Source organism: Callospermophilus lateralis, unplaced genomic scaffold (genome assembly GCF_048772815.1).
Source record: "Callospermophilus lateralis isolate mCalLat2 unplaced genomic scaffold, mCalLat2.hap1 Scaffold_73, whole genome shotgun sequence".
Classification (NCBI taxonomy): Eukaryota; Metazoa; Chordata; class Mammalia; order Rodentia; family Sciuridae; genus Callospermophilus; species Callospermophilus lateralis.
Genome location: NW_027515346.1, coordinates 2,055,234 through 2,068,350, shown reverse-complemented (window position 1 = coordinate 2,068,350; position 13,117 = coordinate 2,055,234). Strand labels below are relative to the sequence as shown.

Sequence of the window (13,117 nt, the reverse complement as noted above, 5' to 3'; positions counted from 1 at the left end):
TCTAACTCTCTGGTATCTGAGAAGTCTAGATATCCCTTACTTTGAAAACTTTATATTAAAAAAAAAGATCTTATAATAACTGTATTTGGAAGGTTGTCTTACATACTGACACATGTTCTTATGTTCCCTGTTTTTCACCTGTCCTTACTGAAAGAACGAACAAGGCTTGTCGTCGGAGTGAATGCCCACTTATTGAGGAACAGCTCTGCATATTTATAGAGCCAGGGGTGGTTTGACAGTTGTAATGGGGTGCTTTTTGATTAGAGGGTAAGGATCAGGTGAGCCAACAGGACTAGTCTGATTGGTGGGTAGAATCAGGTGAGCCAGCAGGGTTCTGATTGGTGGGTAACGATCATGTGAGCTAGCAGGGTTCACCACTGGATGGCTATTCTTGGGGGTTGGGGAAGTTAGTCTTTGGAGCCCGGGCGACTCCCAACATTCCCCGGTCTTTGTTATTAAATAAGAATGGGCATCAACTCACTCTGGCTGCTTCCTGCTGAAATGGGGCGGTGTGGAAGAAAGAGGAGGGAAGTAAGGAGCCCCCACAGGAGGGCAGAGAAGACTGGTATCAATGAAGGTTCCTTGCCACTACAGATCCATGATGACATCAGTCTATTTGGCATGGGTCTCGACTGGAGGTATCATCAGTAGCCAGGATTTGGTAATTCCTGGGGAGAAGCTGGTTAAAAACTTGATTAGAAATTTTACCCACCTGAGTTTGAATGAACTTTATGATGGGGGAAGGAACAGGCAGAGGGAGTTTTTATAGCCCCATTATAATGGGGTCTCTGGGTCTGTAAGCTGCCTTGTTGGCCCAAGGGGGGTTAGTGTTCAGCCTTGAGTGGGGGCTTGAGTATTTGGGCTTGAAGCAAACAGGTGATATAGAACCAGACAGAGGGTTTGAGAGGCCAGATCATTCTGCAGCTAAGTTTGTTTGGGATGCCCTGCAGGCCCTGCAGACGAGCCTGTCCTACACCTAACACCCTCAATTCCACTCTTCATTCCTAGTCAAATCTAGCTCTCTCCCCTCTCTATTAAGGCTACTCTTTGAATTTTCTCCTACCTGGGTATACCAGCTACCATATTTCCCTTTGAGAGCAGTCAGATCTCTCCAGGTTTTATGTGAAACACCTCAACTTTAAATACTGATACTTGGAATTCTTTTGAAACTGGGAAGCCCTCTGGAGCCCTGTGTAAACTTGAAGGTGGACACACTAAGTGCATGCTATCACACTTGGCATAGATGCCCCAGCTAACCACTGGTCTGAGCAGCGAGTCTCAGTGGTACTTACATACACTCCTGCTGCCGTCAGAAGATGGTGACTTCTTCCCCTTGGAACTTAAAACTGAACTCACACATGCACACACATTCACATAGGAAAAGCGGAAACTCTATCAAAGCCTGTAACTAGCTCATGACACCAAAGCTTCTCGCTCTTCTATTGGCAAACGGGCAGGACCCAAAGAAGCACCTTGGTTTTTCAGAAGCAGGGCATGTGGATCACCATAACAGGGCAACCTCCATGCAGGATGGAGAAATTGAGGAAAGGAATGATTTAGAGAGTACTTCAGACAGGGAAGAAAGAAGATAGAGCAGGTGGGATGGACCAGAGCACATCCAACGCCTCACCCAAGGAGAGCTCAGGTTGCCTCCCAGGACAGTCATGGGCTCACTGAAGGTAACTGGGTAGTGGTAGATGTAAGCAACAGGAAGAAACAACTTCACCAGGAACCCAGGCATGGGAACGCAGTTGGAGGGTGGTGATGGGAACACCAGCGTGTGCACATGCCCAAACTGTGCGTGCCAACAATGTAAAGGGTCCTGCACACCAGTTACACTTACAGCCATAGGGTCATAACTTATAATCCCAGGGGTACAACTTAGAATCCTTGGGGATAAAAAAAAAAGTACAAATTCTGACCCAGAAGAAAATAGCTAATGGTCTAAACAAATTTTAAGATTTAGCTAACTGACACCAGCAGAAATCTAGGTAATAAACATGAAAATGAGTTTTAATAGCTTTACTGGTAGCCCATTAAAGATAAAGCACAGTAGCATACACTGTGGACTGAATATTTGTGCTCCTTCCTTTCATATGCTGAAATTCTAATCCTATGTGATAGTATTTGGAGATGGGCATTTGGGAGGTAATTAGGTCATGTCAGTGGGGACCCCATGATTGATTAGTGCCTTAATAGGAAGAGATAGAGAAAGCTGGCTTTCTCTCCCTCTCTAGACCATGAGAGGATACACTAAAAAGGAGGAAGCAGGGCTTCACCAAATATCTGATCTTGGACTTAAGAGAGAAATGGCTGTCTTTTTGAGCAAATCAGCCTATGGCATTTTTGTTCCCGTAATCCAAGCTGACTAATGGAGAATATAATCTCTGGTTAGGCTAAATATTCTGATGTGGGTACATTTACAGAAATTCTGGATTTCACCTTCACTATTCTAGAAGAGTTCATAGAAGTTTTGTTGATTGACTATAACTTGAATATAATATTTCCTTCATTAAAGTCAGAGATGCTGAACTTCCTTGGAATAATATAAAGGAAAAATAAACATCCAAAGTTTCTAGGAGATGGAAATATGGGATGAAACTAGTATTCACAACTTTGTGTTCATCTCTCCCCCATTTCATCCCCTAGGAGTGCTCAAAAGACAATCATCTCACTAAGGTTCTGAGATCTGCGTTGGTATTGTCATCACTAGCATCCTTGGTGAGCTGGTGGTAGGTTTTCTTTCTGGGCTGGTTGTGAAGATGGAAGATAATTCTCTGATGTGAGAAGGAATGACAGGATCCCAGAGGAACAAAAGTCTACTGCAAGTACATAGCTGACCTAGACAGGAGAGGACATTTACCTTAATTATAAGCAAGGGTATACTGGAATTTATACCATTTCTAGGGGAACTTCTGAGGTTACTTATTGATTATGATGCTTCTAGGAATAAATAAGAGGCTTGTTTAATAAACACTACATGATTAACATAAAACAAACATATACCATTAGTTCTGGTTTAATTTTTATCATAGGGAATCCCAGAGAAAATAGCTTTCATATTATAGTCAATTCACAGACTTATAGACACTTATTTAATGGGCAAGTCTCTCTCTGTCTGTTTCTCTCTCTCTCTCTCTCTCTCTCTCTCTCTCTCTCTCTCTCTCTCTCTCTCTGCAGGTGGGCCCTGCCACATTGCCACAAGTATGTATACAAACATTTACCTAAGCCTTTCCCAAAGAGCACATAGTACCTTTATAATAAGGGAAAATCAAAATACTTGGCCCTTATCAAGGTCAGTATCAGATTATATTTGATCTGACAATAATTTCTGAGGATCCATAATGTGGCACTGTACCCCAATGAAGTTTTTTAAAAATAATTCTTTAGTTACACATGAATGCAGTATCTATATTTTGTTTATTTACTTTTATGTGGTGCTGAGGAATGAACCCAAGGCCTCACACATGGGAGACAAGCGCTCTACTGCTGAGCCCCATGGAATTTAAATAATAAAAAATGGAACACTAGCTGAAGTTTGAATGACAGTATTCCCAGTAGTTTTATCAATACACTCTGTATATTCCCTACTTCCTGAGGGAGTAATTGTAGTAGACAAGTTTGAAAACCACCACAACCCACATGTGGTATCTTGAATCCATAGATTGACCACTTTATTTTCAAAGGATAGGTCAGATGGAAGCCATTAGAACTTTCCTTCACTTAGCAGAATAATAAAACAACAATGCAACATACCTATGACAATTGCAAAAGTCAGTTCACACCCAAATAACTTTGATATTACCCTTCATCTCTTCCTCACAAACTTGCCTCATGGAAACAATAAATCTTTTGCCATAACTCACAATATAGTCTGCAGAAATCATGACTATCTTAATAATGTCCACTCTGTACTGCTCACATTGTGCCTTTTGGACCATAAGATAGGATTAGAAAATGTCAATTATATCAGTTGCTTTAGTTAGATCCTTGCAAGCCAGATGGTGGGAGATGAACTTTATAAAAATACAGTGGTGTACCATCATTGTGAAAACTTTCAAGATTTAGTGGTCTGAAGTACATTGCGCTTGCCTTTCTAAAGGGAAGAATGAGTTGCTTTATCATGCATTATTACTATTAAACGGGAGGCACAGTGCTTAGTGGGCCGTTTTGGTACATTATTGGCAGTTTATACTCATCTTAGTGTGCTACTCTGACCCTTCTACTGAGAAACCCAGGAGGCTAGGGTAACATCAGCTGTGCACTATGTTCTCCTTTGTACTTGAATTTCAGCTCCTTAGTAGTTGACCTCCTTGCTCCTTAGCTACCACCAATATTCTAGCAGCAAATTCTCATCTGTGGTCTCAGGCTTGGCTCTGCAGGAGTTCCTCTGAGTTTCTGAGCCAGGAGACAGGTCCTTCTCAAAGATCTGAGTTTCACCTCTCTGTAGCTACTTCTCCCAACCAGCGCTTTCAGGAATCCCAGCTCCTTCTTCGTGTTCAATCCATTCCTAGGGAGAGTAATCACAATTGCGATTGTCTACTCTGTTATTTTCTTTGTGACACTTCAAATTCATCATTTTATTTTTGTTTTCCATTCTCTAATACCTGGTTAACAATGCATTCTATTAAATCCTCTTCATTAAAATGATGTTGTTCTGTCTTCTGGTTGGAACCTGACTGGCACTTAAATGGATATATGTTTGCAAAGGATTTTATGGCCTTTCCCTACTTTACAAACTGAAGTAGAGAAATATTTCCAAAGATCAGGATACGATGACTTGTTACTTACATTGTTAAAAGAAACAAATACCTACTAATAATATTATATTTATCTAATTCTCTAACATCTTAGATTATGTATATATAATCTTCTCTAAATAAAAATGGCTTAGCTAATTCATTTACATTTTATGTGATGCTATGTTTTACTATAAAATCTCCTGTATTCCTAAACTTTGAAAATCTGAAGTATTCTCCAGAATATTGGCACAGCAGGGTCTCCTTTGTACCCTTGAATCTGTGACTTCAAAAACTTTTAGCCACAAAACCAATATTTTTATCAACAAGGTACTCCTGTAACTTCTAGGCTAGAAAAATAAAATGTGGCAGCAAACGCTTTTATTTTGATGCCTTAGAATTTCTCTCAAAAGTTCTTTGATTTAGTCAATCTGAGGATTTTCTGATCTCAGGGATTGATGATGGTGACTGGAAGTTGTTAATTTTTTAAAGAATATAATTAGTTCTGAAGGCTTTTGAATATTTCTATGATATGATGTTAGAATTATATTTGTTTAGTGCTCTCAATACTTTGACTTATAAAATATGTGAATATTCCTGTTTTCTTACTGTTTCTTTCAGAAAGATCTATTTTGGCTCATGGTCTCGGAGGCTTCAGTCCATGGTGGCCGGCTCCACTGCTTTGGGCGCAATGTGAGTGAGAAAACCCAAGTGGAAGGGCCTAGCAGAGGAATGCTGCTCAGCCCCTGGCAGTCAGAAAGCAGAGCGTGAGAGCCAGGGAAAGAAAGGGGCTGAGACAAGCAACACCTTCCCAAGGCATGCCCCCAGCAACCCACTTCCTTCATCCAGTTTCTACCTTCTACATTTTCCACAGCTTTCTGGTGAAGGGAGGATTAATCCACTGAGAGCTGAACAGAAATCCACTTAACCGTCAATTGATTTATCCACTAATGAGGCCAGATGCCTGATGATTCAATCCCTTCCTATAAGCTCCACCTCTGAATATTGTTGCCCTGGGGACCAAGCCTTCAGAACATGAGTCTTTGGGGAACATTTCTTGTCCAAATGATAACATATGGTTCTCATGATAAGAAGATGCTGCTGACCACCTTAGAGTGTAAAATTGACAGAAAGATAACGTTTCTCAAGATTTTTTTTTTTTTTTTTGCAGACTTGAGCTTCCGTGCTAATAAGACAGTTGTGCTCACTTCTCTTTTTCTCTAGCACTGGAAGTACTTGGGAGTTATTCCTGGGACAGCTACCAGAGCATTCAGGGAATGTGGATTAGCACACTGGGGACCACTGCTTCATGGAGTCACTGTTTAAAAGAGGAGGATATATAATGAGATACACAGTTTCCTAAAAATAAGATCAAATACTCAGAAATGCTTTTCCTTCCTACCAGTTTTGCCTTACAGGACGATGTGTATAATAAAGCATATGAACATTATTTTTTATGGGAGAATTACAGAGGAATGTAGGCAGAGACAAATAATAAGTAATCTAGAAGAATCATTTTATGTACTGTTCACACAATTTATGTTTTCATTTGGTTTCTTGAAAGCCTGTCAATGACTGAGAAATTCTTACTATTTTTACACAGTAAAGAAGGGGAAGAGGAATTTGAAGTTGAGTTGGAGTTATTTAATTAAGGGACTGTGCACCTTCTTTGACAGAAGGCACAGTACACAGAGTGAGCAATGGTAGGAAATGTTATTCATGTCACACGATTTAGGAAAACACAGTCTGGTGGTTCAGAGATAGACTTTTGAGTCACAGAGATTAAAATCAGAATTTCAGCAAAAATTATTAATAAGTTGTCCCTGTTTACCATTTTTTCTAAGCCATATTTTGTTCTGATGATTTTTAAGGGCCTGATAACAAGATACTAGAGCAATCCCAAATTAGTAAATTCCTCTTATATAAATACTTGCATTTATTCCAAGACCAATAACAATAATATGTTTTGCACTGACAAAAATGACCAACTCCACATTCTGCTTTTGAGATTAAAAAAAAACTCTGTTATAATTCTGTTTTATTTATCTGACAAGTGGAGATTACAGTACTATTTATAAGATTTATAAGAGAATTAGCAGGAATCATTCTTTCTAATTCATGATGAACAAGGTACATCATGCCTGACTCATAGTAACAGCTCAGTAGATATTAACTATCACTATTACCACTTTTAGGGAAAAATAGGCCCCCTTTGGGGGCCTTGCTGGCTGGGGAAAGACCACTCCTCTCTGATCTAGCTAATTTCTGGAGTCAGTAAATTACTGGTCAGTGAGCTCATTTTTCATATGCAAACCCATCAGTATGGAGACCTCCTCCCAATCACTTCTTTTGTCTATCTCACATAGGAAGTCAATTATTTCCCCTTCCCTAACTCAAACTCATGACCAGGTTTCAGATAACTAGGGACAGACCCTATGTCCTAAGACCTACTGGAGTTGTTCAAACTAACCTACTCTTATTGTTTAGATACAAGATTCTCCAAAAACCTCATTCATGAGACCATGCAATAAAGTTCAAATGTGAGATGATTGGTTATTTTAAGGCATTATTTTAATGCCTTAAAATAATTAGGGCATTAATCTACTTGAATGGATTAGCTGGCTGGTAACTATAGGCAGGTAGGGTGCAACTACAGGAGGTAGATCACTGGGAGTGTGCCTTTGGGACTTATATTTATCCTTATGGAGAGGAGTTCTCTATTTCCTGGCGCCATTTCCTTAGCTGCTTTTCTCTGCCATTCTCTTCTTCCATGATGTTCTGCCTCACCTCAGTCCTAGAGCAATGGAGCCAGCCATCTATGGACTGAGACCTCTGAAACCATGAACCCCCGAAAAAACTTTTCTTCTTCTAAAATTGTTTTTGTCAGGTCTTTAATCACAACAGTGAAAAAAACTGAATAAAACACCCTTTTTTGACCCTTTTCTGCCTTGTCTTTCTCAAAGAAATTCCAAATAAGGCTGAGCCTACTCCTCCCCTCACTCTTTTCTGCCTCCGGAATGACACTGGTGGTTCTCCCTGTGGCCTGAGAGGCATTTGCAGCTTTTCATTTCTGGAGGAACTGAGAGTAACAGTGAACTTCTTTGAATAACACTGACCTTTCTAGGTCATCACTCAGTCACCTCTATAATCCAAAATCCAGTGGGTATATTTTGAGGATTTCTAGAGTCTTTTTACTCAGGGTTGGATATGTAGCCTACTTTGGGCATGGGGCCATCGGCAAACAAGGTTTGACAAAGACACATTGTGCTTTTCCTGTTATGTTGCTCCAGACCAGCATGATAAATGGAAGCTGGTCTGTTCTACTGGACAATGAGAGGCTTTGTGGAACAGAACCGAGGCATCCTTGCCACCAGGGAACACAGTGATGGATGGGGAATGAGGTCATTTTAGACCTCATAATCTTTCAAGTGCTACCTGACTTCATTGCATATGTGAACCCCATGGAGATCTTCAGAAATACTGCCCAGTAAAACCACCAGAATGGGAAACAACAATAAATAATTAAAGAAGTAAATCATTGCTATTTTAGATAACTCAATTATCAGATGGTTTATTATACACTGAAGAGTAACTGAAGTCAGGCAGAAAGTGAAAGGGTACTGGAGGGAATAGATCTTTGTGTGCCAGGGGGAAGGAAACTACTCTGGATCATAGTTGTGTTTACATATTGACATCCTTTATATTGTGGGACATGATTTAGGGGACATAAAATTGAAGTTTAAAATCCAACCCTAGTGACTTGAAAAACCAGAGACTGGAAGAAACTCAAGAGGGATAGGATGGCACCTCATTAATGCTCCTACCATGAGGTCTATACCTAATCCCTGGAACCTGTGAATGTGTCATAAATGACAAAGAAGGGACTTTAAACTATTTAGGATCTTGAGTCATAGAGATTATTCTGTGTTGTCAGGGTGAACCTTAAATGCAAGTAAAGGTATCTGTATAAGACAAAAATAGAAAGATATTTGATGTCGACATAGAGAAAAAGGTGAAATGAAGGTAGAACATAAAGAGACTTGAAGATGGTGAACTTGAATAGGCTGATGCAGCCATAAGCCCAGGATTTCTGGCTGTCACCAAAAATTGGAAGAGGCAAGAAATGCTTTCAGTAACATCACCCTGCCAATCCCTTGCCCTTATCGCCATGAAACTGATTTTGGATTTATAAGTTCTAGAATTGTGGTAAAATAAATTTCTGTTGTTTAAAGACACTGTGACATGGTAGGGTCTCACAGCACTCAGAAGAAACAAATACAGGTTTCATTTAGCAGAAAGGAAATTAAAAATCTAGCAAAGAGCCACACATTAGTTCTGTTTTGCTGGTAAATGGATGGAGCTGGAGAATATCATGCTAAAGGTAATGAGCCCCTCTCCCAAACCCAAAGGTTGAATGTTTTCTCTGATATGTGGATGCTAATTCACAATGGTTGTTGGGGGCATGCTAGGGAAGAACAGGGGTATTTTGGATTTGGCAGAGAAGGGGGATGGAGAGGAAGGGTATACAGATAGGAAGGATAGTTGAATACTCTACTTGCATATATGACCACATGACAAGTGTGATTCTACACCATGTACAACCAGAAGAATGAGAAATTATACTCCATTCATGTATGATTTGTCAAAATGCAATTTACTGTCATGTATTAATAATTAGAAAAACAAACAAACAAACAAACTAAACAAACAAACAAACAAAAAAACCCAAGGCAGACACTGGGGTGCAAGCCTGTAATAAAGCAGATCTGGATGCTGAGGCAGGAGGATCGAGTTCAAAGCCAGCCTCAGCAAAAGCAAGGCAGTCCTGTCTCTAAATAAAATACAAAATTGAGTTGGGCATGTGGCTCAGTGTTCGAGTGCCCTGAGTTCAATCCTCAGTATCCAAAACAAAAAACAACAACAAAACAAAATATATCATACCTGAAAAATACATGAGGTTATACAGATGCTATTAATTTAGCCACTTTACAATTATACATATTTTAAAACATCATGTATGTCATAAATCTGTACAATTTAAATTGTGGCATTTGCCAGTAAATAGCTGGAGTTGGAGAATATCATGCTAAGCGAAATAAGCCAATTCCACAAAACCAAAAACCAAATGTTTTCTCTAATATGTGGATGCTAATTCACAATGAGGCAGGGGCACTAGGAAAAAAATAGCATTACCTTAGATGAGGTAGAGGGAAGGGAAGGGGATGTGGGGATAGGAAAGACAGATAGTAGAAGGAAACAGACATTATTACTGTATGTATATATGTGACTACATGATTACTATGATTCTGCAACATGTACACTCAGAAAAATGAGAAATTATATCCCATCTATGTATGATATATCAAAGTACATAAATGCATTCTACTGTCCTGTATAACTAATTAAATTAAAAAACCACTTCAATATAAAAAGAAGAAAGCCACAAATGGGTAAACCTTGGATATATATAAAGTTTTCTCAAGTTCTTAGCTAATCTCTGAGTTAATCAGGAGAACAACTTCAACTTCACGGAATATAGCAAAAAGTGTCAGTTTGAAATTACTAAGCAGGGAAAAATTTTCTACCCTCTAGAGGCTAGATAGAAAAACAATATTCACAGGAAAGTAATAGATGCACATTTTTAAATAATTCATTAGGAATGCAAAGAAACAGGATAACTGTAGAAATAGTCAAGAGAGAAATAGTTAATTGAAAACAATCTCAAGATTATTAATACCTTGGCAATAGTAGAAAGAATCTCAAGAAAGCAACAAACATAAAAATATTTATAGAAAAATATGATAATAATAAATAAATACATGGAGATTAGCATCAGATGAATGAAAACTATTAAGAACCAAATGGAAACTGGGTTGGAGTGGCACATGAGTGTAATATCACCTCCTGGGGAAAGGAAGATTGCAAGTTCAAGATCAGCTTAGACAAATTAGTGATACCCTGAATCAAAAAAAAAAAAAAAAAATGTCGGGGAGATGAAGCATATTGGTAGAGTGTCCTTGGGTTTAATCCTCATTTAAAAAACAATCAAAGACAGCTCATTTGTTATCCAAAAGAATAAGGCTATAAAATTATGGAATTAAACTAATGGAATGATATTAAGTGGGAAAAAAACTCCAAATCCCTGCAATTTATAGTCATCAAAAGTTCCTGCAAAAATTAACATGGGACAAAGATTCTTTGTATAAAATGCTTACAGCATAATCACATGAGAGAAAAGGAATTATGCTTTGGACATCATTATAGAGACTATTAAGAAAACAATTAGATAATTCAGACCCTGAAAAATTAAGCAAATTACTTCTACTGATAATATTTTAAAAATGCCTACAGATCAACAATAAGAAGGCAAACAACCCAAATAAAATGTAGACAATTTTAATAATATTTCACAAAAGTAGATTTCCATCTTAGTCAACTTTGTCTTCCATAAAAAAACACCACAGACTGGGTGGCCCACACGCAGTGGCCACAGACCTGCAGGCTCCCGGTTGGCCTCCAATCCAGGCCAGCTCTCTAGAGGATGGTCTATTGCTTGATCAGCCATTTCAGACCAGCTTCAGCTTGGCTAGATCATGACCTTGCCTGCTCCTGGGGAGCTGAGACACACCTTTCCTAGGAACTCTGAACTCCTCCCAAGTTGTGCTTCTTTGGGTACCCCATGATATTTCCATGTATCTTATAGCTGTACTTTCATTCTAGTTAGTTCTTTATATTAAACCTCTTCTGCTTAATCTCCAGATATTTTGTGTCTCAAATGAGAACAAATGTGTTCTGGAGAAAGATGTGAGGATAAACACATGCACATAGAGCAAGGAGCACATGTGACAATGTGTTAAAAATTGAAGCGTTCGATTTTATCATATATGTATGTAATACATAAAATTTAAATAAGAATGAAACAGTAGCCTAGGTCTGTTGGCAGTGATGACAGCATATATGGGCTCCCCTACTCACCCTGGACAGTCCCCTCTGCCCTTGGCCTCTACATGGTCATCTCTTAACTAGCCACAAAGCTCGGCCCTGCTCCTGCCTTTCCTGAACCCCTATATCTTGCTTTCTTTCTCTCCCTGCTATAAAGTTCTCTTTCCCTCTGATGGTCTAATCCTTATTTTCAAAACCACATTCAAGTCCATATTATTGATACCTGTCAAGGGGCCTCCCCATTTCATAGGTCATGCTGATTTCCCACCCCTATTTTTTTTTTTTACATTCTCTCTTTCATGCCTTGAAGTGATAATTCTAAAATATATCACAAGTAATTTTGTCTCCTTTATTCTGGAAGATCTGATGCTTTGTAATGTCATGTAGCAGAATTCTCGGGTTTGTGAGATTTCATGGCTCACTTTACAATTAATTGTCTTTATGGCCATCTGGGAGTTACCTGGCCTACCTGTACCTTGGTTTGTTCTACAAAAACGGGAGCAATAATTGACTTGAACTCAAAGTGATATTAGAATATTAAAAAGTTTGAGTTTCCGGGTGATATACATAAAGGGCCTAGAAATGACCATTTACATAGTAAGTGCTGTAGAAATAATTGCATTTTTAAAACTGATCACAGGGCTTGGTACTGGAAAGAGTTGTCCATTATATCCTTGTTAATGGGTGGATTAATTTAAGATTAATCCACGCTTATTACACCCTTGTTGATTGGTTGATGAAGACAATTTCTATTTTTCTCCATATGGTAAAATGTGAAAGTCCACATCACAACCCTTATATTAGCTCTTTGAAACAACTATATTACAAGGGAGTTAAAGATTTTCTTAAGAAAATAATAAAATACACTAACCAATAAACAATCAACTAAAGCAAGCACTCCTCCTTTCCTATTGGGGCTCTCTCAAACACACTGACAGCTGGAAAAGAAAGAAGAGATGAAAAAAGAAATCCCTCATATACATACAGTAACTAATACATTTCTTGTATTTTTGTCTATTTTCACAATTTGAACATGTGGAATTGAAATCCTTTCAGCTAAAATCCTCCCTCAGTGAAGAGCCTTGAGTTCAGGTTTATAATCCGCTTGGTGGCTAAGAGATCAAGAAGTGTGTTTTCTCAGAGTCAAGGCCATGTGCGAGGATCCTGCCTCCAATTTAAGGATCTTGTGAAATTTGTCAACTCCATTGTAGTAGGCAGGTAGGACACCCTGCAGTAAATACATTGTGAAGCCAAAATCTTTGCCTTTGTGTAACTGCACACCTAATATGTGTGGGTGAAGGTCACAGAGGACAATGCGTGGCATAATTCATAAGACAGACACCGAAGGATGTGTGAATTCAGAGGAGACAGCCCTCACAGCCACCTGATGAGCAATATTCAGCAATGACTCAACAGATGTGGTTCTGAGGGAAGCT

At 38.9% G+C, this 13,117-nt stretch overlaps 1 pseudogene; it reads left to right on the top strand.

Annotated features, from left to right (window-relative positions):
- The first annotated feature begins 5,378 nt into the window (after window positions 1-5,378).
- Window positions 5,379-13,117, top strand: part of LOC143389380 (AT-rich interactive domain-containing protein 1B-like) — a 112,245-nt pseudogene continuing 104,506 nt past the window's right edge.